The 26,881-nt window shown below is 53.3% G+C and overlaps 1 protein-coding gene across 1 annotated transcript in view; it reads left to right on the top strand.

The window, feature by feature from the left end:
- GLDN (gliomedin) overlaps positions 1-26,881 on the top strand; it is a 600,890-nt gene that overhangs the window by 534,924 nt on the left and 39,085 nt on the right. The window lies entirely within an intron of this gene.

The following is a 26,881-nucleotide window of genomic DNA, read 5'->3' as shown; positions in this document are numbered from 1 at the left end:
GGCGGCGCTCATACGCAGACAACGTAAATAGGGTAGTGGTGGCAGCGAAGGCGGAGATGGATAGATGGAGACCGCTACCGCTCACCATGTTAGGCAGAGCCGCCCTGTATAAAATGATCCTGTTACCAAAATTTTTTATATGCCCTGCAAAATGAGTACTATCCCTTACCAGAAGCGACACTGCGGACAATCCATGCTGACCTTCGCTCTTTCTTGTGGCTGGGGAAGCAGTCCCGGGTGGCACTCACGACCCTGCAGCGCCACCAATACAATGGGGGTATCTCGCTGCCTAATCTGGAGGCCTATTACTGGGCAGAACACCTTGCCCCGATCAATGCTTGGTTACACGCCCCGGCTGACCATCCCACTTATGCTTTAGAGAGATCCAAATGGGGGAACAAGACGGTATTACACTTCTTGTATGGTGGGAAAGGGGGCCGCCAGCTCCTACCAGCGACGAAGATCACCCTGACGGCGTGGCGCAGAGCGACAATTAGAATGGGCTGGCATGAAAGGCTCACCCGACAGACACCCCTATGGTCGTGTAGATGGCTGACAGAGCTACATAAACTGAAGGGATTCCTCAGGTGGGATGACATTGGCATCTCCACGGTGGGAGATGTCATAGCAAAGGGGGAACTTAAAACTTTCCGGGCGCTACAGCAGGACTTTGGCCTCCAGAACACCCAATACTATAAATACCTGCAGTTGAGACATGCATGGGGAGCTCAGCATATATCGCTCACAGACATACCCCAGTTTGCACCACTTGAGGGCCGATTACTACAGGAGCAGATACAGAGGGGGGCAATCTCTATGACATACAAAACACTGACAAATAATATGTTGGGAGACTTGCGGACACTCAGGGAGAGGTGGGAGGCAGATGTGGGCACGATGGAGGACCTGGATTGGGAACTAGCACTCATGCACCCGAGGGAAGTGGCCATAAAATCGAGGCTTCGCCTCATACAGTTTAAGATCCTTCACAGGGCCTACTTCGATAGAGTGAGGCTTGCCCAGATGGGGAGGGCGACCGACACCTCTTGCATACGATGCCAGCGTCAGACAGGCGATTTCTTCCACATCATATGGGGCTGCATAGTGATACAGGAATATTGGGGTGAGGTATTCAGGGAACTGAGTATGATATTGGAGGTGGAGATTCCTAGGGATCCCAAACTGGCGCTTTTGGGCATGTCGACGGAAGTAGACATCACACGATACCTGCTCATTTTCCTGCTGCTGGCTTTGGTAGTAGCAAAAAGAGACATAGCACGAATGTGGGGGGCGCCTGGGAAACCCAACCTGGATGAATGGAGGAGGGGCTTAGATATGTATATGGCGGCGGAAAGAGTGACCTACAAAGCTAGAGGGTGCCCTCGGAAATTTCGAAAAATATGGACTAAGTGGAGGCGCTACCATGGACTGGAGTAGGACTGTCCGGGGAGAATGGGCGGGTGGCAGGGGAGACAGCCGGGGAGGCACGTTTGTCACTGAATCCAACATAGTTGTTTCTGGAGGGTTTGGGTCGTTGAATTACCTATATACTGTGTCAAGACTCAGAGGATGCGAGAGACTCGGGGGTCGAGGGGGGTAGCGGAAAAGGGGGGTATGCTGCAGAAAAGGGAGGGGAGTGGGAGGGCGGGAAGAGGGGCTTTTGATAGAGGCTTCTCAGTTGCTGACTTTATCAGGAGTTAAGGGGGGGGGAGGGAGTTTGGGGTGAAAATGAAAAACAAGTTCGTCACGATGAAAGCTATGTACCTGACATTGAAAAGTTGCAGAATATCGGGAAGAGCGGAATGTTGACGCTCCCCCGAATTGTTTTTGTCTCCTGCACCCATGTTCCGCCTGATGCAACAATAAAAATAATTTAAAAAAAAAAAAAAGAAACCGACTCTTGATCCAGCCAGACCAGAGAATTACCGCCCTATTTCCTTGCTTCCATGGGCAGCTAAGATCACAGAGGCGTATGTGAACCGCATTCTATCTGACTATCTGACCGCCAATAACCTTCTTGATCCCTCTCAGAATGGTTTTAGGCCGGGTCATAATACGGAATCAGCACTCCTGGCGGTTATGGAAAATCCCTGGTCAGCCGTTGATGAGGGTCGAACGTCGGCGCTGATTTTGTTAGACCTGAGCGCCGCGTTCGACACAGTGTCGCATGACATACTGCTGCGACGCCTCGCGGAGGCTGGAATTTTGGGTTCGGCTTTGGAGCGGTTGGGTTCTTTCCTGTATGAGAGGTCATTCACGGTCATCGCCCGCCGTTTACCTTTGCCAATTATCCAGTTAAACAAGGGGCTCCTCAGGGCTCCTCCCTCAGCCCCCTATTGTTTAATATTGATGTTCAACCTTTAGCGGCAGTTGCCAGCAGTAGGGGTCTGACTATGGTCTCCTACGCTGACGATACACAGTTGGTGGTGGCACTCTCTAATAACAACGAGTGGGACGCCCTCAAGTTTCAGGGCGACCTAGCAGCAGTGGCCGAGTGGATGAACAGCAATTACCTCCAACTGAACTCTAACAAATCAGAGGTGTTGTTAGTAGGAAGGGACCATGGTCGGTGGAGCGATCTCTGGTGGCCAACCAGTCTTGGTAAACTCCCCTCCCCAAAACAGGTAGTAAAGAACCTTGGGGTATGGCTCGACTCTTCCTTAAACTATCAAGTCCAAACAAAAACAAGCATTTACAATGCAATGGTTTTGCCTTTGGAAAAGTTAGAGCTATTGGCATTGCTCACACACAGAGCCCCACACACAAATACACACACACACACACACACACAGAGCCGGACACACACACACACAGCCAGACACATACACAGAGCCAGACACACACACAGAGCCAGATACACACACAGAGCCAGATACACACACAGAGCCAGACACACACACAGAGCCAGACACACACACACAGAGCCAGACACACACACACAGAGCCAGACACACACACACACAGAGCCAGACACACACACACAGAGCCAGACACACACACACAGAGTCAGACACACACACACAGAGTCAGACACACACACACAGAGTCAGACACACACACACAGAGTCAGACACACACACACAGAGTCAGACACACACACACAGAGTCAGACACACACACACAGAGCCAGACACACACACACAGAGCCAGACACACACACACAGAGCCAGACACACACACAGAGCCAGACAGACACACACAGAGCCAGACGCCCACACAGAGCCAGACGCCCACACAGAGCCAGACGCCCACACAGAGCCAGACGCCCACACAGAGCCAGACACCCACACAGAGCCAGACGCCCACACAGAGCCAGACGCCCACACAGAGCCAGACGCCCACACAGAGCCAGACGCCCACACAGAGCCAGACACCCACACACACAGAGCCCCAGAGCATAATTCCAAGAGCCGCATGCAGTGAATTCCGGCGCCACCCACGCCCCCTAGCACCTTTCTGCAGCTCACGGGACGCCGCCCGCACCCGGCCTGCATCCGCCTCTGCCACCATTAACTGGTGCTAGGCCGCGCCGCACTCACCACCTCCGGCGCTGGGTACACAGGGGCCCGCCTTCACTGCAGCCGCCGCAGTCACCAGCTCCAGACTCCCCCTGCTGGCAGGACCAGTGCACCTCACGTAGGCCCGGGCTCTTTATATGCTATTTATTCACTGCACAACGAGGCGCTCGTGTGGCCTCCAGAAGCAGTTACTTAGCCCACTCCAAACTTAGACCGCACGCCGCAGGCTCTCGATCCCAGCTCCGACGGGTGTGGGAGGGGACATGGGGGGGGGAGCATGGGGGGGGTTACTGCTCACCTCAGGTTGTATCTTCACGCAATCTCGTACCCCCGATCCAGGCAAGTACTGGCACACCCTGTTGTGAGAGCGGCCTGCGCACATGCACGCTCGTGAGCCGGCTGCCTCTGTGCGCCCCGAGGTTGGGAAACATTTAAGAAATGCGCCCAGGGGCGAATTTCTTCGAAAAGACTGATTAATCTACCAATAGGCGCAGGCTTCACGGGCGCCAGAGAAAAGTGAAAAACAGCCAAATATTTGTGGCAGAGGCCGGCGGAGGACAAACGGGCGAGAGGTCGGACTCCCAAAGAAAAGATCCGTCTGGGGTTGAGTCAACAGGCATTTCAAGTAGATTTGGTAATAGTGTCCAGTTTTCTCTCTCCTGTAGCGGCATTACACTACATTACACTAATTACACTGCCACGCCCCTTTGAGAGACCCCCCAGTTTTTTAATCCCACTTAAAGCCCTGGTGCACAGTACATGTACAGATGCAAGAACGCAAGCATATCACTCTGGTATCTTATTAACGGACTATCACTGATTGGGTGGGGGGGTGCAGCACTACTTCTAGATTCAGATAAAGAATGATAGTAAAAAAAGCCATAAAATATTTTACTGTTGTACTTATTATTAAAAAAAGCCATGATGGCGAATAGTGAAAATAACAATGAGACAATTGTTTTAAACTAAAATAACTAATGATTCCAGCATTACAAAACATTTTACGAAGTGAAAACTACTTTAAATGTTTACATACATTATCAAAGGTCACTTTCACTTCTATGAAGGGAAACTGAAGGACTAACCAGGGGATAATTAACAATCAGGAGTGTCAACGGTAATCTCGCAGCATTTCAGATATACAAAAATCTTTAAAAAATATTGTCAGACGAATAGGTCTCATAACTTATTCTCTGGACCCAAGAGTAATGCACTCGACCCTTGAAGGTGATGCAATATTTTATCTTCAGTGTCCCAACTACAAAACAGGTCTAAATGAGTCTTACTACACTGTTCTTTGTACCAACATGTACAGCCTTAAAAGCAGCACTGGTTTCCTAATGAACTCTGGCCACTGTCAGGCAAGAAACAAGGACACCTATATACCAACACATTTTCCCGTAGACACAGAATGGGAAAACCCCTAGGGTGCAACAGTCACTAGATGTATAAAGCCCCCGTGAGCCCGCAAATACTGTGATCTGCAAAAGGTTTACAACTGTAAAGGTGCTTTTTTGTGATGTACAAAAGCCCTGTGAGGAAAATGATTACTGACTCTTAAAATAGCACTTGCTACTCTTTCCAAATTGCAACTGGGAGGGACCATGAAAGGGCTGAACCCCTTTTATTTACAAAACGAAAATATATACATACATTTTATTTTACCAGAATAGTGGTCAACACCATGGAAAACGTTTTTTGACAAAGTACTGTGAATCAGCACTTTTGTGAAATTGCTTGAATTCAGTGCAACCAGGACTACCACTTTTAGAATGTGGTATTGCTTGAATGGGCATAATTTTTAAAAAGTGTCCATGATTGCAACGAGTCAACTCATAACTTTAATTACACCGCACATTGAAAGCAGAAATAACAATATTCTTGTAAGTCTTTTACCTACTAGTACTACCTCGTGTGATACAAGTATCTTCGGGGTGAAAAATATTCAATTCTAATCTCAATGCCCTAGATTTGCATCCACAAAATTAGACTGTTTGTGTCATATCAGAGTTGCCGTACTTTGGAAACTCCTACTGTGCAATTCTAGAGCGCTCGGTATCATAGCTGAAGCTTGTAGACACATTTGAAACTTGCTGGACTCAATCTGCAACAAAATGTTTACCCTGTCGGAGATGAACAAGGAAGTTAGATCGATCCACTGCCATTGTAATCGTTTTGTGTTCTCATTTAATATCTTAGTCAGTGCATTCGAGTGACTGTTGTCTTCATTTACTTTGTTGAGATTAATACACCATTTTGTTAAATATAAACCCAAAATTGAAAACATCGTGTTCTGTTGACTTGGAATTTTCTGACAAGTGTAGTGGGCTTTAAGAACAACACCCCTCTCTGGGCTATCCCGTTTGCCGCATGCGACTTAGGGAAACAAAAGCAACCTCAACAATCAGCACAGCAAACAATTGATCGATGTGCTGGCTCAATTCCCTTAAGTGGAACTACACTGTTTGGAGACAGACCAAGTTGACCTGACAACTGAAAGGGACATGCACGATGTTCAACATCTTTCACCGGCGGTGGCACAGGGAGTTTTCCAATTCACGGATGTCCATAAAGACAATTGGAGCCTCCCCACCCCCACGCACACCCACCCCAATATTGCAGTGCTTTGCCAACATAAGCATACCATAAAATAGCTGTTAAAGTCTGATCCAACCGGTCATAAGGCAAAGCAAATGGGTAGAAAACGAACATATATAATATCTTCTCTATACGTTCGTTACAAAAACTTGTAGATGCTGAAAATCATACTCCGCCCTTCCAACAACCATTAAAGTAGTTACAACCCGACAATATCATATCAACAGTGATATGATTATATAATGTGGCATGTCGTCTAACATAATGTGCAAGGTCCTGAGCAGTTTCTTTGGAGATGCTGTGGTTGTGTAATTTAAGTGAAATGTGTCGGTTTTGGATTATTACAATGTTTCGGCAACTTTTGTTAATTAACAGAACGAATGCATGCCAACATTTGGGCTGGACATCGGGGGAAAAGGGCGAATGCAATTTCACCATTTACTTGCATTGAAGTGGGGAAGGTTTTGATTAGAAAAAGGGGGATAAAAATAAGATATTTTGGCTTCAATAGTCACCCGTCTAGATCGGAAGTGTGAAAATGTAGGAACGGCTAGATGAAAAATTGCCAGTTTTTTAAATTTCTGAACAAAAACATACAGCTCATCTTGCAATACGAATAACCATGTATGTGTGTAAAATATATGCAAAGCATTACTATACTCATGAGTAGGAGGGCTGGGTGTTTTGCACAGATATTCAGATGCCCGTGCCGTGCGTGTTCTCTGCTGTCATAATTTCTTATCGTTAATGTGAGCTGTAATCTTCATGTGACCTCGGGCAGCACAAATACTCCTCCCCTACTCACCCGGAGGGACAGTAGCATACCTTCAAAGACATACGTCTCAACACACCCCAAGCAGGGGCCACTTACCAAGCCCAGCCAGGTGTCTGCAACGTCAGCCACTGTCCCCAAAGCTTGTAAAAGACAGCAGCTACTTTCCATTAAACGTAACGATTTAGGGCAGGCTCATGTATCACGTGGGGACGGACGGACCAAACCTGCCGGGGAGTGAGGATAAAGCCATGTCCCCCGGACGGAGCCGGAGAGCTAACGAGCTGTATTTGTCGGGATTATAATCCCCAATATGGTCGCTAGATGACGCCAGAGTTATCTATCGAAGACTTTCTAGTGGTCCGGAGCATCCTTTACTGAAAGGAAATCTTCGCGGGTTTAACAAGGTGCGCGGGGACACGCGGTAAGAGGTTTGTTGAATGCGGTTTCTTGGATTCCTCTGTTTATAGCACCTTCAGGCTGCTTCGCGCCGTGCCCGAGGGCACACGCCTCCTCTGCGGCGTGGTACCCATTGGCAATGCCCTGCTGTCTCGAGGTTCTGGTGGAGCAGCCTGCCTCCGCTTCACTGCAGTCCTCATCCGAGGGAGCGGGAGGGGGGCGGGAAAGGAACGGACAGCGGGAGGGGGGCGGGAAAGACACGGAAGCGGGAGTGGGGGCGGGAAAGACACGGACAGCGGGAGGGGGGGGAAGGAACGCACTCACCTGGACTTCTTCCGGCGGCTGTGGTCGGCATGAAATGAGGAAAACAAACACCAAAAAAAAAAAACGAAACTCCGCCCACCGCCCAATGACGATGCAAAAAGGGTGGAGAGCGAAAAAAATGCAGGAACGCCCACGAATCTGGTCCGGCCATGATGGACAGATCTCTGTTCCAACGGCTAGCCTCCATTTATGGAGCTAGCCAATGGAACAGAGAGCGGATTCAAGTCCCCCATACTGCAAAACTAAAGATTTCTCCTGGGGGCGGAGCTAAAGCTCCGTGCCCCAGGCGAAACCTAAAAACGGCCGGGATGTGCTTCGGACTGTTTCGGGGGCTTAGACCCCTGTTGGGCTTTTTCGATGCCTCAACGCGCCAGGTCATCATTCAGGCAACGGTTCTGTCAAGACTCGACTATGCCTGTTCCCTGTATTTAGGGTCCAACAAGGCAGAGGTTTTGAGGTTGCAAAGGGCACAGAATGCAGCTGCCAGAACACTTTTAGGTCTACACAAATTCTGCTCTGTGTCTAATACTATCCGCAGCCTGCACAGGCTACCGGTGGCCAGACACATTGAATTCAAAACCTTATGCATTGCTTTTAAGGTTCTGAAGCTGGCCATCCCTCCTATTTTGGCTGATCTCTTGTTGCCCTATGCCCCCACGCGTTGTCTCCGCTCACTGGGTCAGCATATGGTGGTGGTTCCTCTGCCCCATAGAGTCCGGACGGGTGGCCTCTTTTTGTTTTAGAGCAGACACTCTTTGGAACTCGCTTCCTGTGCGGATCCGTGGCCTTGACAATTACTTTCCATTTAGGAAAGCCATCAAGACCTACCTCTTTACGGCTCCCTAGTCTTCCACATGCTCTCTGCTGTGTTGTCTTTCCTGCATTAGCGCCGGGACGCCCCTTTGCTGGGGCAGCTGTCGCGCTTTACAAGCTAAGATAACATAACATAACATATGGAACCACTGGAACAAGAGGCCTAAATGTTATCCAATGTGATTATAAAAGAATGGAGCACACACAAATGAAGGAGGGTAGGGAGACTTAATAGAAGCCCACCCTCGACTTAGTCACAGAACGCACAATACTGTGAAAATGCCACGAAAGTAATGGAATCCCTACTGTAGATGTAACAAATTAATGTGTAAAACCTACCGCACGGTATGACTATTGTAAAGTCACCTATTTACTGTATGGTATATTATTGAAACTATAAATAAAGGTTTTTTTTTAAAACAAAGGCTAATTAAACCCCCACCAACTCCTTGGTGACCCCGATGAACACACTGGATCCACCGATGTGTGGACCCCTGTGCTTTTGTGGAGGAATCTCCCGATTCCAGACTGCAACTTACTGGATGCCGACTGCATTGGCATTAATACCTTTAATGCAGTCATGGACTTCTGAGTTGGGGTTGTTGAAGCTCGTGTTATTGGGTTGCTATCACCCTGTAGCATGGAAATAGTTACTATATTGCTCTGACCCACCATACCCTCATTGGTATTATTAACTGAACCCATAGATGTATGCCCCCAGTGAGGAGTGATGACACTTGACTGACCACCCAATCAGCATTAGGTGTAGCTAGCGGGGAGGCACTATCTTCCCAGGCACTATAGGGAAATCACTGTAGCGTAATTTTCATGCTCTCTCGGGGAGGTCCGTGGGGGGCTGGGGCTCTGTCCCTAACTCCTGGCCTGAGATGCCTTTTGTAATGCCCAGTTGATACAGTAGGCCTTCACTGCTTCCAAAAACTCCTTGAAAGAGTGCAACTCAGCTTGGGTTGCTGACCCGATCGTGGCTGTGTGCAATCACAAATGCAAAAACAACAGGTGATGGACAGAATGCGGAACATTGTCATATATTCACCCCAGTACAGAGATCTGGGCCTAAATCCAGCATTTTTTTGCACTCCACACCACCCCAGGTCAGACATGGCCATATGCAAATCAGCCTTGACCCTGTGCCTCATGGGAACAGTCCTGCCCGATCCGCCAAGCCATGTCTTTCCTGGACCGGAATCAAGCATCCAAGGACCGGTTTCTGGCTATCAGCCGTCATCAGCCTGGATAGCTTGACTCCAGTGGTGTGGAGAGCATAGGACTCACGTCTGAGCATACCCATCCCACTCGGGGCGACAAAGGCAGAAACAACAGGTGATGGACAGAATGCAGAACATTGTCATACATTCACCCCAGTACAGAGCTCTGGGCCTAAATCCATCGTTTTTTTGCACTCCACACCACCCAAAGGTCAGACATGGCCATATGCAAATCAGCCTTGGCCCTGTGCCTCATGGGAACAGTCCAGCCCGAGGCACCATGCTAAAAAATCAAAAAGACAGTATTAGGGCACCCTTTGTGCCAGTTAGAAATAGAGTCCCTTGCCCCACCTAAGCTTCCGTCACACATCTGGAGTTAGCCATGCTACAAAGAAGGAACTTTCACCTAGTGAGTCCAAAAATACACCTTCTCTATAATAATAATAATCCCCATTTGTAAAGCGCGAACAATCACCCGTAGGGGTCTCTAGGCGCTGGGGGCTGTCGGGAAGATTAAGCAAGCTATTGCCCAGAGTCACATGGTGCTGGGCTAATCTGCTGCTGGCGCCGGGGATCGCACCGTGATCCCCAGATTCCGGAGTCTGTCGCCCTGGCCGCAGTGCCACACCTCTTCCCTTTGCACGCTGCACCACTATGATGCATCAACATGACTACCCCATGATCCATTACTAGTGGCCAGGCTTTCCTGCTCACTACCCTGCCCTTCTAAAATGCAGGTTCAACATAAAAAAACATAAGCATTGAGAAACAGCTGTGATCTTGCTTTCCTCTGCTCACCTTACCTGGTACAATTCCTCGCCCTGCTCACAAGGGAAAGACTCAGCTTAGCCTAATCAAATTGTAGAATATAGAAACATATTAAATTATTAAAACAACAGGAAAAAAAGACATTAGGAGGGGCAATGCTTCAACACATTGTGGCAACAACCACCAGAGTTGCACCTCGCTCACACTTTTCTCAATGGCTCACAGGCATAGACTAGAACAGACATGCATCATGCTTATGGAAAAAGGATCACATTACAAAACTCTCCACTGGAGAAGCTACCACTTCTTTCAAAATTCACAGTTGTAGAAATTGCATTACGTTTCGATACAGGACAGTGCTGTCAGAGCTGACTTGCCACCCACCTCACCTCGCCTCCCTGCTTAATCTCACCTCCTCGTCGTCTGGCTGGCCACCAATTGCTATCTCCTTGGTCGAGGTCTTGGGCTGGGCTGTGGAAGCTGTGCTGTGTTGTGGGGGTCAACTTTCACCTGGCCTGTTCCACCATCTATGTCCCTGCCCCAGTGACACACCAGGTTGGTCTCCGGCTTGGGAGGCTGTGGACAATTGAGGATAGGTGAGCTCTGCTGTAGAGTGGTGGGGTGGGGCAGGGCAGGGTGAGGTGCATGTGTGCTGTTTGGCTATTCTGTGTAGGGCAAGGGCAGAGGAGAGATATGGTGTGGTTGCCGTTAGGGCTCCTGTGGCTAGGAGAGACAGCGGAGAATGGCAGAAACTGTTGCACTAGGCTGTGGTGTGGCTTTCTGCCCCGCTTATCCCTGACTGAAGAAGTGTCCCTATATTGCCTCTATAACTCCCACAGCGTTTTCACTAGCACCTCAGTAAAGGGGGTATGCTTGCAGAAAGAACTGTGCTTTATGTCTGTACAGGCAGGCAGAACTGCATGGATTCAGTGGAGTTAACGGAGGTGAACACTCAAATCTTAGACAGTGATAGGTTTCAGTTAGCCCCTAGTGGCCAGTAGGGGGGAGGCAGTCGGGAGCAACACGATCTGCTTACACACGGTTCTTCGGGTTCTGTCAGTCCTACCTGAACAGAAACATTAATTAACTTCTTGTGACAGCTATTGGGATCTATCAACAACACAGCCAAGACACACTTAATAGACAAACGGAGCTCTGCACTCCTAGGCCCTTTGGACTGGACATTGCCCTACTGCCAGCCCTGCTGCCCCCACCACCCATAACAAGGATTTACCAAGGTCTAGCTGTTCACCAATGCTTTAAGTGCACAGATAATTGGATAACATAAGTCAAAAGCTACATCTCGGGGGGCGTGGCCAAGATGGCGACCTGAGAGGATGTCTGCTCGAGTGGCTCCTCGTCCCGAACCCCCTCAACGCCCTTCTTTAACTGATCTAACCCCCCAACCACCTCAATTCCCAACTATTTTTCGGGGGGCATACGGCGGCCGCCTCGAGGTGACGGAGCCCGAGCATGCAACACACCCGAGACCCTTGCCGGCCGAGAGAGCTTTACCCGGACCGGGGAGAGACAACATGGCGGCCGGGCCCGCCGAGTGATCGAGGCTGGCCTGGTCCCCTGCTGCAGGCCGGAACGCGCCGCGGAGCGGAGCCGCCTGTGACCTCAAACCCGCTGCCACGGAGGATGGGGCGTGAAAGTGCGGCAAGCGGTGCATGGACCCATCGGCGTGCCGCCTGTGGCGGGATACAAGAAAGCCAGCTGGGAGGAGTGGTACCCGAGGCCCCGGTCTGGGCCTACGAGGCGGCCGAAGAGTGAACTCCCCTGCGCCACGGAGGGCGGGGAGAGCAGCCGGCCGAGTCGAAGCCTGCAGGGCCCCCTGCAGAGGTGAGAAGCGCAGCGCCTGGCTGTTGAGAGACCGGAGCTCGGGGGGCACTTAATCGAGCCCCCGTCGCGGGGCCTAGTGAGGCCTATCAGGCATAATCACCCAGCGCACCACACTGAGGCCGGAGAGAGAGCCCTCCAGTGCCCTGGAGGGTGTAGAGCCGGTGGCAGTTTCTGGGGGCAATTCGAAGGTGCCGGCCAGGCCGCAGCCCACAGAACCCCCACAGAGGGGAAAAGAGCAGAGTCAGGCCGGTGAGGGTTGCAGGCTCGGGGGGCAATAATCGAGCCCCTGGCGGAAGGCCTAGCGGGGCCCACCTGAAGCACGACTCCAGCGCAGTGGCGGAACAGCGACGCGGGGCAGGAGAGGCTTAGGGGCTGAAGCATAAACGCCTGCACGCCCAGAGACAGAGGCTGTAATACAGCGCTACGAGGGCCCAAGAATGGAGGGGCCCATACAGGGAAAACAGCAAAGGGCCACAGAGACAGAGCAAAGAGTGGACCCTGGAAGGTCAGAAGGAGAGCGCCCAAAGCGCAGTGGTGCCACAAGGCAGACCAAGGGACTCCCACCTGACATAGCGCTGTAAAGATTATCGATGGTAACCCCGCCAAGACACATGGGAGTCCCCCGGCCCAGTCCACGCGAGGGGCCAGCGCCGGGAACGACTTACCCTCCTCCCCTGAGCATCTAGATTCCAGCCCAGACCCGCCCTTGATAAAGGGCCCGCTAAAAGAAGAGGCCGACGTGGTGGGGCACGCCGGGACCATGCATGGGGTGAATCATGTCGACCACGAACCGCAGAGGGGGCCTCACCATCCCCGACATGCTGTCCAGGAGCACCCCAAAAGGTGATCAGAGCTCCGAAACGTCCACGCCTGCCAGAACTTCCCAAAGAGCAAGGGGAGGGAGAGGCCCCCATCACAAAATCCTTTATGGAGTCCCTGTTCAACTCTCTCAGAGAGGACTTCCAAACCCTCAAGCAAGACATGGCGGAAGAACACAGAGAGTTGCGTCGCGATGTTGATGGCCTCGGGAAGCACTTGGCGGAGATAAAAGACACTGAGCACGCTAGGAGCGAGGAAGTTGAATTCCTGCGACAAGAAATCATCAGGCTCCATGAACAACAGACGGATCTGCAGGCACACGCCGAGGACCTCGAGAACCGCTCCCGTCGTAATAACATACGGGTCCGGGGCGTGCCACCAAAATCAGAGGGGGACAGTGTTATGGCATATCTACAACGACTGTTTTGGGAAATACTGGGAGAGCCTGAGGACTTCGAGATCTGAATAGACAGGGCACACAGGGTGGGCCTGGGGCGGCGGGCACCGGCTCCGCCACCCAACATCCTTGCTTTCCTGCCTGACTACCCCTTAAAGGAAAGCATTTTGAAGGTGGCTTGCCAAAAGCAACCCCTCCAATTCCAGGGATACTCGGTGGCGTTATTCCAAGATCTGTCGGCGATCACATTACAGAAGAGAAAGGCATTCAAGGTGGCCACAACTTTCTTACGAGACAATGGAATCCCGTACTCTTGTGGCCACCCCTTCAGGCTCATTTTCAAACGGAAGGGGGCCCTCCAACATCTCTGGTCCCTACGAGAAACGTGTGAGCTGTTGGGCATTGCAAACGGGGAAGACACTAGAGAAGAGGGGTCCTCTACGCAACCTTCCCAAACAAGATCTCCACGGATGTCGGGGGACGGCTGGCAACGTGTGGGCCGCCAGCGATCGCCCAGAAGTAACGTCAGGCGTGTCCCAAAACCATGGCTCAAGAACATGCAGCGGCGATACAGGAAGTCTCCAAAGACACGAAAAATGGGACTTGATGCAGCACACATGGGGGGATCCGTATGCACTGTTAGACCTGGCACCTTGGCGTGAGTCTCCCTTCCTCTTTTTGCTGATGTGCCTCCGATGTTTTGCTGGTGTTCGACGCTCAGGGCACTGCGCCACGGCCAACCCGTGCCGCAGTGCAAGTGCTTCCAATGTAAAGTGTATGTACAATTGATTTCCACGATTGGCTTATTTGGTTTACTATCAGTCCCCAGTATCGTGCACGAGGAGTGCCGGGGCTTGTAGATACAAATGCTGCTAGTGGGCCTGCAGCGCTGGTTGCGCCACCCACAGAAGCGGCCTCGTAAGATGTGACTCGGGTCCGCCTTTGCTGACCCCCCGTACAGTCTCGTACTGTCACGCTGACTGCACAAGTGCCCACACTTGCCAGTCCCTGAACCTTCCCTAACCTATCAGTCGCCCCTATGGTAGGCCTACGGGCAGGGTGCATTGAGAGCGTAAGGTAGGACAAGCCTCGAGTGTGGCATGTCCTAGTAGTGAATTACCGCCCTTTTGGTTCTTCACTATTGAAGGGCTACCGGTTCTCTTAGGCCAGACGAGCTGTCGGAGCTATTAAAACGTTATAGTCCCGGCAGGCTCCGGGAACACGGTAGCAGGTCGAGTTTAGTATGCCTGAACTCAGAATAATAAAATTCTTCCTTCAGTAAGGTTTATTTTAATATCCTGTGTTTGCAAACGCTACTTTTAGAAAAGTCAGCCTTTGCTCGCCTAACTGTTCAACCGCCTCTGCCAGGATGTGTATCTGCTGTCTGGGTTTGTGTGAGTGACAGGGCTGGGAGATTCCCGGGGATAGTCGGGTGCTCCAGGTGGTGAATAGGGTACTTACACCAGAATGGGTGGGCCGAGTAGTCCTTGACTCTGAATAGGGTTGTGCTCCTCCACCACAATCCTGGCTCCACCGCCCCGCAGAGCGTCTGATGTCTCTGCCCTGAACCCTGAAAGAAGACAGCAGCGTCCTGTCAACAAAGTACTCCAGAACTGGGTTGAACCAGGCTCAGGCCCCCTGGCCTGCAAAGACAAAAGAATCGCAGTATAAATATAGGAGCCCCGCTCCTTACAAATCAGATCCAGTTTTGACCACGACAAACCTCTGCCTGACTAGAAGGACCAAGAGAAGCTGAAGGACGGAAACCAGTCTGTATCCTGTTAGACTGGCCTGCAGTGGTGCCTTGCTGAGAACGGAGAGGAAAGGACCAGAAAGGACTTTGTAGACTTGTGCCTGAAACGATCTCCAAGGGCTTGATCGAGAGCTTGCCCCCTGAACGGAACCCCAGGACCATTGGGTTCTATCTGCTTGTGCCCGTCTGCTGTTGGGCCTTAGTTCTTATTCCCTCGCCAGAGTTGTGACTCGGGTGCCTTCGCCCCCTCCCAGGTCGTGACAGCTCGGAGCCTGGTCGCCCCGCCGTAGAGAGCCCCGCTCATCCCTGAGTCGCTCTCCGCTTCAGTGCCGGGCCGCCTGCTCTCCTGTCACCTCGCCGCTAACGGAGCGCGATTGTGTACCTCTCATCTCTCCAGCCGGAATCTGCACGGAGAACATTTCCATAGCCTCGGACGGTCCGTACGTTGCAACGTACCCGACTGTCTCGCTTTGTCCTCCTGCATACCAAGGCTCGTGCCGCACCTCAAGAAAGGCCTCCCCGTACATTGGTACCGGAAGCCTGGTGCTGCACCCGTCTGCCCGAGAACGTGACGCCCCTCACAGATCCACGAGTACGACCCGGCGTGCTAAGAAGTAGTACGCCCCGCAGGCCTGAACAGCGCCTCGCCCCGTGAGCTTCATCGATCCCGGATCGCCGCAACCCTCCACAGTCTAGCTCCCCCGCCTCGCTCCTCTAGGGGGACCGAGCCGGAGAGATCCTCTGGAGAACCATCGGCCTCGTTCGGGGTCAGCCCTCACCAGCCGCGCCTGAAACGCCTCGGACTTCCACAGCAAGGTACACTTGAACTCCGTCCCGAGTTCATATCGGATCCAGGGTCCGCAACGTTCTTATTTCCCTGACTCCGTACCTTGCCGAACAACGAACATTGAAAGACTAAGTTTGCCTATTGTAATCTGGTGGCCCCCATTCGCTAAACGTTATTGTTGGTCTTGTGATAATTCTGCTCGAATATCTCTTTTATATAAAGTATACGTATTTTTGATACAACCATTTGACTGGTGTCCATTTGTGGTGGGTCAGTGGGTTTACTGTGTGTGATCATAAATGCTTAACTTACTATCGCCCTGAGGATTAGCCTTGTCTGCTCGCGCCACACTACCTAGAGGGTGAGATGGGGTTATTCGAAGGAGTAGTTCCCTTGCCCTGACGATTGGAGCTCAGGGTCCCTGCTTTTCACAAGTACTTACCTGTGCCAACCAGAGACCTTCGGGTTCCAACATTGGCAGCAGCGAGAGGATTTCGGATTTGCATTTATGATTTATATACAGTGAATTACTGATCACCACGTAGTGAGAGCAGACCAAATAACGAAGCCACAGATTACGTTCTCACCGAGAGATCTCCAATCTCCGAAACCATGCCTGGTACACTTCTGGTACAAGCACCCTCCGTTGTACTCTCTGTGATCTCTGGAATCGACGATGTTGACTTGGAAGGGCTAGAAAATTGCAAAATCGAGCAATTGAGAGCCCTGTGCGAAAAGTTTCGAGTTTCCCAGGCGGGCTGCAAAACCAGAGTCCAACACATCACGGCACTGAGAGCCTGGAAAGAGTCCAGAGAGCCAGCAAATCGGGTGGTAGTGGATCAACCTGATAGCCTTATCGAGGTGCCGGGAGGCCTGTCGTCAGAAGAGCTGGCGGACAGGGCCGCAACCAGAGCGCATGAAGTGGAGATGGCCAGATTGAAGGGTCAGATGGCCATGGAAGAGAAAAGGCTCCGGCTGGAACACGAGATACGCATTAAAGAATTAGAGCTGAAAGCAAAGAGCTTGGACGCATCTCCTGGTGGCAGCACAACGCCAGCCCAGGTAGAGTCAAGGGTCTACGTACCGAAAGATGTGGTGAAGGAGTACTTTAAGGGAGACGACATAGGACAGTGGTTCCGGGCCTACGAGGTAGCCATGTCTTCCCACCGGGTCCCTGAGAAGGATTGGGGAGCGGGGTTGTGGGGACGGTTCCTGACTGAGGGGCGGGATACCCTGTTAGATCTCCCTTCCGAAGAGTCCAATTCCTACCCATGAATGAAAGAAGCCCTGATGAATCGGTTTGGTTTAACTCCTGAAATGTACCGACAGCGGTTTAGGAAGTGTGTGAAGATTCAAGGGGGTACGTATGTGGAGTATGTGACCTTTTTCTGCAGAGCGCTGGATGGTTGGGTGAAGGGTAGTAAGGTAAATGATTTTCAAGGGCTGCTTGATTTGATAGCATGGGAGCACTTGTCGGATAATTGTTTTCCTGAGTTACGCCAGCACCTGATTGATAGCAAGCTGTCCAACCCGAGGAAGCTTGCTGAGGAAGCGGACCGCTGGCTCAGCACCAGGGTCCACAAAGGTCCAGTGGGAGACTCAGCCAAAGGTGGGAAGGGTCCCCAGCAGAAGAGTGGGGGGGACAAGGGAAAACAGAAAGGGTTCCAAAAAGGCCCCCAAAGTAATCCCCAAGGGAACCAAGGGAAAGGTTCTCAGTCTTCCCCACCCCCGAAATCAACCGGGGCCCCGACAGGTAAACCTGTTCTAAAGGGGCCCATCACCTGTTTTAGGTGTGGCGACCTGGGTCACATTGCCTCTAATCCTAAGTGTCGCTTGTTTGCGAAACCCGCACCCACTGGTGCTCCACCCCGGCAACTAGCTAATGTTAACTTTGGGGAGGAAGTAGCCGTCCAAATGGGTGGGGATCCCGTTCAGATGACCCTAGTCTCGTTAGGAGACAGTGAGATGGTCCCCGAAAACTACCTGCCCAATAACACTAAGAAATATGCGCAGGTAGTGACCATCAACGGTAAGAAGGCGGAGGCTCTGCGAGATACAGGAGCCAGTGTGACTGCAGTGAGGCAGCACCTGGTGTCTCAAGAGCAGTTGGTACCGCACGCATACTGTAGGGTTGTCCATGCGGACAATTCTGAGAGCCAGTGTCCGATGGCTCAGGTTCCCTTTGAGTGGGGGGGGGGGTCTCTGGTACTCTGCAAGTCGCTGTGAGGACCTCCATGCCTGTAGATTGTCTGCTAGGGAACGATTTGGAGAACTCCCCTTGGGGAAAGGTGGAGAAAACGACTCATCTGCGGATGGTGGGTCTACCCGACTGGGCGTGCGTGACCACACGGTCCATGGCAGCCAGTAGGGGTGTTGAAGTGGTCCTGGAGCCTGAAGGAGAGGCCCAGGAACCGGCCTTAGAGAGGCGGCACCGGGGGCGTGGACAGCCGGTCCCCGATGTTCCCACGGCCCAGGAGGAAGCAGACCTTGAGGGGAATGCCCTGGAGCCTACGGGGGAACAGATCGCTGAACTGGGAGACTTGCCTGAGCTGACCCATTGGCAGCAAGAAGGAGGTCCCTCCAGGGAAGAATTCTGTGAGGAGCAGAAAAAGTGCCCTTCTCTAGCAGGTATGCGGCAGAAGGCTGCAGACCAGGCCAATGGTGTTCGGTCCGGAACTCACTTGGTATACTGGGAGAACGATCTCCTGTATTCAGAGCCTAAGGCTGCTGAACCTGGGTCAGCCCGTGTGCTGGTGGTACCCCAGGAGTTCAGAGCCTTCCTACTGGGTCTGGCTCACGATGTGCCGTTAGCAGGACATCTGGGGATGGACAAGACCTATGACAGGCTTGTCACCCACTTCTACTGGCCCCAGATGCACCGGAGCTCCGACGCTAATTGCAGAACTTGCCAAACTTGCCAGGCAAGTAGTAAGTGCGGAGGGAAGAACAAGGCTCCCCTCCAACCATTTCCCGTCGTCAGTACCCCATTCCAACGAGTGGGAATTGACATTGTGGGGCCTCTGGACCCCAAGACAGCCCTGGGCAACAGGTTCATCCTGGTCTTGGTGGACCATGCCACCCGGTACCCTGAAGCCATCCCTCTGAGAACAGTGACGGCCCCCGTGGTGGGACGAGCGCTGATGGGAATTTTCTCTCGAGTGGGATTCCCTCTAGAGGTGGTGTCTGACAGAGGTACCAACTTCATATGTTATGTTATGTTATGTTTCTTTTATATAGCGCGCGGCGACTCAAAAAGAGTATCCCGGCGCTTTCACAGCGAGACCTACAGGAGAATAACATAACACGACAATAAAAACAGAGAGGGAATAAAAATAGAAAGGGGAGAGAAAGGCCTATAGAGTAAACAACCAAGTCTTGAGACCTTTCCTAAAAGCCAGCAGGCTAGTGGCGCCCCGAAGTGTCAGCGGCAAGGAGTTCCACAGCTGGGGGGCACGCAACCCAAAGGAGCGACCCCCGATGCGGGCTCTTTGAACGCGCGGCACCACAGCCAAAAACTGTGACTCCGATCTAAGCGCCCGGGCCGGATGGTAAAAAGACAGTCTCCTTTGGAGGTACTTTGCGCCTCCAGAGTGCAGGGCCTTATAGGCCAGAGTCAGCGTCTTGAAAATAATACGCTTGCGGATAGGCAGCCAGTGTAGGGCCTGCAAGAGGCCCGCCACCCTAGCTCGCCTATTTAAGCCATAAATGGCTCTTGCCGCCGCGTTCTGCGTCACCTGGAGGCGCTGTAGCAGATACTCCGGCAGGCCCAGGTAGAGGACGTTGGCATAGTCCAACCTGGACCCGATCAGAGCCTGCACAGTCAGTTTCCGATGTTCTTCCGACAACAGGGGTAGAAACTTTCTTAGTACCTTCAGGAGACCGAAGCAGGTGCCCGTCACTCCCAGAATCTGGGCTCTCATCGACAAGCCCTTGTCCATCTTAACCCCCAGATTCTTGGCAACTAAAGATGGGGAGGAAGGTGGAAACATATTGATAGGCCACCAGCCATGCCAGTCAGGGTCAGACGCACACCCAAAGAAGAGCACCTCAGACTTCTCGGGATTGCACTTGAGGCCACTCAAATGAAACCATCTGAAAACAGCCCCAAAGCAATCCCGATGCTCTCCCCGTTAAAATCTCCTCCCCTCTCACAGGAGAAGAGGAGCTGAGTGTCGTCTGCATAGGACACGATCCGGGCTCCGAAAGACTCCGCCAGTGCCGCCAAAGGGGTCATGAAGATGTTAAAGAGGGTGGGGCTCAAAATCAAGCCCTGAGGGACCCCAACACCCAGTGGCGGCATCACAGCAGAGTCCGGCGGGGTCCAGACCATTTGTCGGCGGTCGGCTAGAAATGATGAAAACCAGCTGAGCACCGTCCCCATGAGGCCTATCTCGAAAAGTCTCGAGAGAAGGCCATCATGGGGGACGGAGTCGAACGCCGCCGACAAGTCCAACATGACCAGCATGGCCCTGCCTCCGGAGTCCAGAACTCCTTTGATGTCTTCCGACACCTCCAGGAGTGCTGTCTCAGTACTGAGATTAGGGCGAAAGCCTGATTGGGAGGCATGCAAAAGCTCATGCACTTCCAAAAAGTTGGAGAGCACCATTTGAATGTGCTTCTCCAAAATTTTCATCAGGGCAGGCAAGAGAGAGATTGGTCTATAATTGACCAACGCCTCCGGGTCAAGGCCAGGCTTTTTCAACAGGGGGATCACCATAGCCTGTTTCCACGCTAATGGGACCACGCCCTGGCTCAGTGATGAATTAAGTAGAGGGTTGACCAAGGGATTTAAAACTTCCGCCATTCTAGAAAGAAACTTTGCCGGGCAGGGGTCCAGAGGCGAGCCGGACTTGAGTGCGCCCATAAGTCCTAACGACTCAGCGGCCGACAGGAGAGGGAAGACTGCCAGCGACGGGCCTGATGTAACAGCCAGGTGGAGGTCCTCCCTTATACAGGTTACACCCGCAGGCACCACCAGATGGAGAGAGTCCTGGATAAGCTTTATCTTGTCAGTAAAAAACTTGGCAAGGTCCGCGGCCCAGGACTTTAAGGGCATATCGTGGGCGACATTCGAGCGGGGAGCTGTAAATTCCTTCACAATGGAAAAGATTTCCTTGCAGGAGTTAGAGGCAGCCTCTATTCTCCCAGCAAGGTAAACCCTTTTCCCAGAACGAATGTCCCGTTGATAAGCTTTCACCGCAGACTAGTTTTGCCTCAGGATCATATTGGGCACGCCAAGCTCTTTCCGCCGCCCTGCAAGACTGCCGGGCAGTCGCCAGTGTCGCCGTGAACCACGGGGCCGAAACCCGTTTCAAAGTAGAACGGGGGGCCATCACTGGGGCAAGATCGTTAAGTCTGTCCAATAGCCAGCCCTGCAGCGCTTCCAAGTCCTTCTCAAGATCGCCCGTAAGGGGGCACGGGTGATCAAGAGCTGCCTGCGCGAGCATTGCCGGAGTTACAGAATGATAAGCCCGGTGGGCGCGTCGCTGTTGCAGAGACCCCATGTTAGCAGGTCTCGTCAAACCTTTGACCAAAAATTCGGCCAACCGATGATCAGACCACAGCACCGGAATTATCTCCTTAACCTCAAGGGGAATGGTAGAAAAAACCTGATCCAGGGTATGCCCCTTCACATGGGTGGGTCCCAAGAGAAACGGCGTTAAGCCCAAGGGGGCAGTAGCCTCCAAGAGTTTGATGGTATCCGAGTCTGATGGGTCATCCATGTGGAGGTTAAAGTCTCCAGCGACAATGCACTGAACCGCTTTTAAAGCCAGCCCAGATACGACAGACTCAAAGTCTTCAAAAAAGGTGCCCAAAGGGCCAGGTGGTCTATACACCAACAGACCCTTGAAGGATTGGTGAGGTGCCAGGGCGATGGAAAAAGCAAGGGACTCAGAGCCCCGGATGTCATCAACCGGCAAGATGGAACAAGCCACACTCTCCTGCACCACCAGAGCCACTCCTCCGCCCCTGCCCTTGAGTCTATCCTGCCTATAGATGTTATAGCCAGGAGGAATAGCCGCTGCCACATCAGGGTTAGAGAAATCCCCCAGCCAAGTCTCAGTTAACATGAGACAGAGGGGCTTTTCCAGATCTAAAAGGTCAAAAATATCCTGCGCATGTCTGGCAAGAGATCTGGTATTAAGCAGCATGCAGAGATGGCCAGCATGCTCGATCAGTTTATTGGGGGAAAGGAACACGGTACAGCTCGGACGCCAACCGCATCCAGGGCAGCAGCACTTACCCCTAAACCGACCGGGAAAAACGGTACGGCCGCCCCCTTGAGGGGGGGGGAGAGGGCGAAGTGAGCGCAGCTCACATGATGTATAGTGGCGCCAAGAAGACCCTACGACGGAGTCAGACGGTGGTAGAACCCAGGCCGCCGCCCCGCCCGCCTCCGGGACGCTGACGGGCGCAGACGGGCTGGACTCTGGCGTGACTCCGGCGGTGATCCGGCGCATCCGCTGCGCGTGACCGCTGCGCGTAAGCATGGCTCCCTAATAAGCAGTCCGTCGCCTGCGCCACTAGACCGCACCGCCCGCGCTCCTCACCCAATATGGCCGCCACTGAAGCACAGGGCTCCTACAGCCAGCCCACAGGAGACCGGGACCCGCAAAACGCGGTGAGTCAAACTATTATGGTGCAAGTGAGGGCGCTAACATTTAAAAACAGGGGAGGGGGCGTGGCTTAGCGGCTGAAGATGGTGGTCGCATAGCTGTAGGGCTCCGTGAGTGAGACAGCGACCCCACAACAATCCGACCATTAATCCGACCTGGAATAACCTTGGACCGATGGAACCCGGATCCGGGACTGAGCGGGACCCACCCGGAGGCGAAACGGCCGAAAACGGACACCGGGAGGCTAACTTCCAGCATCCGCCACCAGAGGGCCTGCATCGCTCCAGCATCACCGGGATCTCGTGGATCTGGAGGCCGAGAGGAAGTGCGTGGGAAGCGGCACGGAGTGACCGGAAGTGAGCGTTGCTCACCCCTCCCCCCCGAAAACAAGCCGGACCCACGGATCGGACCACTCCCCGAGTGCCTGCGCTCCTGAGACGCCCGCGGAGCTGGTGGGGCGCTGATCGGAGGAGGAGCAAGGTCAGTGTGGGAGCACTCGGACGGAGAACGAAGTAGGCGGTAGGGGGAGTACGGTGAGCACGCTTGGCGGGGGACGCAGCGGGCCGGCTCTCAGTCCCCGAATACAAGGGACCAGCACTCGTGCGGCTCGCGGACCCTGCCGCATCCTGAAGAGGGCCGGCGCTACTCTGAAAACGGCCGCATCTAGGAACTGGGGCGGACTTTGCTGTGCGTAGGGCAGGGGGGAGCAGAAAGCTGAGGAGCGACTTAGGAAGAGGAGAAGGCCCGGGCAGCGACGAGGGCACGAGCGAGGAGCCCATTAACAGCATACAGCCCCAGAATCTGACGGTGGGCTGGGAGTGACTTCCATCCCACATCACCCACACAGAGCTGGCATTGGATTGGGGTTTGCCGAGGAGTCCTCACGTAGAGCGGATTGAGGTGGAGGGTGGCACCCCAAGGCAAGGAGGACCGAAGAGTGGAGGGCTGGTAGCTCGGTGCACAGGGTCTGACTCGGTCTGCCCTTGGACTGAAGCCTCTTCTGGCTGTTTGTCAGGACAGGGATCTTGCCCGACACATTGCCATACACGGACAGCCCGCTCTCCAAGTAGGGGAAGTAAGTGGACGCGAACATCGAGGTCCACCCCTCACCCATTACTCACTGACGCCCCACAGACTGTAAGGAGCAGGGTCGCAACATGGCAGGCAGGGCCCCGAAGAACTCCTCGTCGCAATCTACACTATCCAAATTTGCTTATGAGAGGCAGGCGCACTCTCAGGCTGAACCACGCACGTCAACGGGTAAATCGCCAGAGACTGATGGGACCAAAAAAGCGACGCTTGAGGACGTGATGAAGGCGCTGGCACAGGTACAGGCTACAGTGGGATCCACGGCCACAGAAGTCTCGCTCCTGAGGGCGGACTTCCAGAAAATGGGAGAAAGAGTGAAACAGGTCGAGGTGGTCACTAAGTCTCTAGTGGAGGACGTCTCCGACCTACAATTGGCAATGGAACGAGTGGCGGCCGAGAATAAGACGCTGAAAGAAAAACTGGACGATCAGGAAGGGCGCTCGAGGCGCAACAACATAAGAATTCTTGGGGTCCCGGAGTCGGAAGGAACTAAAGCCATGGATCTGTACGTGGAGGACCCGGTCAAGACACAGCTCAAGCCCAAAGGCCTTTCGCACTTCTTCTCCGTCGAAAGGGCGCACAGAGTTCCAGGGGGTCAGCCCAAGACTGGGGCCGCCCCCAGACCCATCATAGCGAGACTGTTCAACTTTCGGGACCGGGATGCGATCCTACAGACGGCTAGGAGGGCGGCGCCGCTTCAAATCCAGAACTCCACGATAGCCTTTTTCCCGGACTATACAGCGGAGGTGGCGCGCCGACGGAGGACCTTCCTTGACATCAAAAGGGAACTGAGGACTAAGGAATTGCCGTACTCGATGCTGTTCCCGGCCCGGCTGCGGGTGGTCGCGGACGGCAAGACTTGGTTTTTTGATACGCCAGAGTCAGCGCGTGATTGGCTGGATGGATGGCGCCAGGTAGGATTACCCCGCCGCTCTCAGAGAACGAACCAGACCCACCGAGGAGGCAGCCAGCCGAGGTCCCAAGCATCAGGTGGAATTGAATCTACGCACTCACAAGCGCAGGAGCACGCCGTTAGTCTGGAAGAAGTGGAGGAGTAGTCCCCGACAATGAATGGAAGGAACATTGCCATGGCTTCGTGGGTGTGTCCCGGCTTAGACACTGGCTGGGGGAGACCGGAGGGGGCAGGGGTCATGTCTACTCCGGAGGACACTTCACCCCAGCAAGCAAGTACTGTTAATGGGTTGGGTAAAGCACTCTGCTGAGTTGGGGAGGCGGTCAGTTTTAAGCCCGTCTGGCAGGGAGGCAGGGAGGGGGGGGAGAGGGGGGGATGTTTGAATATTTTAAGTGTATCGCGAATTGTATTCTGCTGCATGTTTCTCCAGGTTCAGTTGGGGAAGGGAGAAGGGGAGCTAGTTGAGTTTTTAGGAGATCTACTGGGTTGGTCGGGTGGTGCTGGCGGGTGCCCGCGATGTCACGAGGGTCAGGAAGGGAGAGACACGATGGTCGTAGGGCATATTAGTCGCATAGATAGCCACACGATGGGTCATGGCAGATTGCTCACAACGTAGGGGGGAAGTGAGTGCACCTAGTCCCCGGGGTGCACCCCTTCGCATTCTAACATGGAACGTGCGGGGCCTGGGGGATAAGGTGAAGCGAGGGCTGGTACTCACTGCATTGAAAAGACAGGGGCCGGCTCTGGCGCTTCTACAGGAAACTCATCTCCAAGGGGGGACTGTAAAGGCACTTGATAGGAGGGGTTATCGAATGGCGGTGCATTCAGAGTTCTCCTCTGGGTCTCGAGGGACTGGGATATTACTTCAGAAATCCTCACAATTTATACCACTAAGCACGAAGACAGATGGGCAGGGTTGCTTTGCGGCCATACAGGGTCAGTGGGAAGGGAGACTTCTTAATGTGGTTTCGATCTATATTCCACCAGCCCTCCATTTCGCCATGCTCCCGGCTCTGGGCGAATTCCTGCTGGCACTTCCGGAGGGGGACATTATCCTTGGGGGGGACTTTAATGCCACTGTGGACGTCACACTTGATAGATTCCCACCCATGGGGCCGTCAGGGGTTCCCTCACGCTTCCAACGATTTCTGACTGCAATGGGTCTGGTGGATATGTGCAGGCATGCACACCCAAACATGAGTCAATACACTTACCACTCAGCTGTCCACAATAGCCTCACGAGGATAGACTACTTCCTGGCGCTGGGGGAAAGTCTGCAACACATGGACAACATAGACATTCACCCTAGGGGCATTTCGGACCACTCCCCGGTTCTCTTAACACTCTCCGCCCAGGGGAAAATCCGTAAACGGATATACCCTATCCCGGCAGCGTGCCTCCAGGTGCCCAAGGTCAGGAAGGCGCTCAAGGCGGCGACGAAGCTTTACTTCGAAGAGAATCTTGAGTCCGTGCATTCGGCAGCGACCCTGTGGGAGGCGTACAAGACAGTGCTGAGGGGGCACGCAATCGCTACACTTGCAGGCCATAGGAGAGAAAGGGCGCGCGAATTGGCCGAAATAGAGCTGGCACTGAGAGAAGCGACAGTGACACACGAGACACACCCCACACCGGACTCTGCCCACACACTGCGCCTCCAGCAGCACACATATACGGAGTATCTGCGGCATCAGGTCGGAGGGCAGATAACGGAAACTAGGAACAGAATATATGACGTAGGAGACAAAGCGGGCAAGATGTTGGCCTGGTTGGACAAGAAAGGAGGGAGCTCTAGAGGTATCCAACGGGTGGCAGATAGAGGGGGGGTGCTACATACGAGCCCGGAGCGCATCGTAGAGATATTCGCTGTCCATTTTGAGGGTGTTTACACGTCTGATAGGGAGGTGACGGTGGAAATGGCCAGGGCAGCGCTAGAGCCGATCCACACACCGCGGTTGCAGCCGGAGGCTTCAGATGCCCTGGAGGCAGATCTGACGGTGGATGAAGTCCAGATGGCAATACGAGCATTGAAGCCCGGTAAGGCGAGCGGCCCGAATGGCATCCCGGTTGAGTGGTACCAGGCCGCATCGGGACGGCTTAGTGAATACCTGCTGGCCATGTACGAGGATAGCCTAGTGAGGGGCGAGCTACCACCAGACCAAAGACTAGCGACGATTATCGCGATCCCCAAACCCGGGAAGCCACCGGAAGACTGCGACTCATATCGCCCCATTTCCCTGCTCAAT

The sequence above is a fragment of the Lissotriton helveticus genome, chromosome 3_2 (genome assembly GCF_964261635.1).
Source record: "Lissotriton helveticus chromosome 3_2, aLisHel1.1, whole genome shotgun sequence".
Taxonomy (NCBI): Eukaryota; Metazoa; Chordata; class Amphibia; order Caudata; family Salamandridae; genus Lissotriton; species Lissotriton helveticus.
Note: the sequence above shows the minus strand (reverse complement) of the source record. Positions and strands in the feature narration are given on the sequence as shown.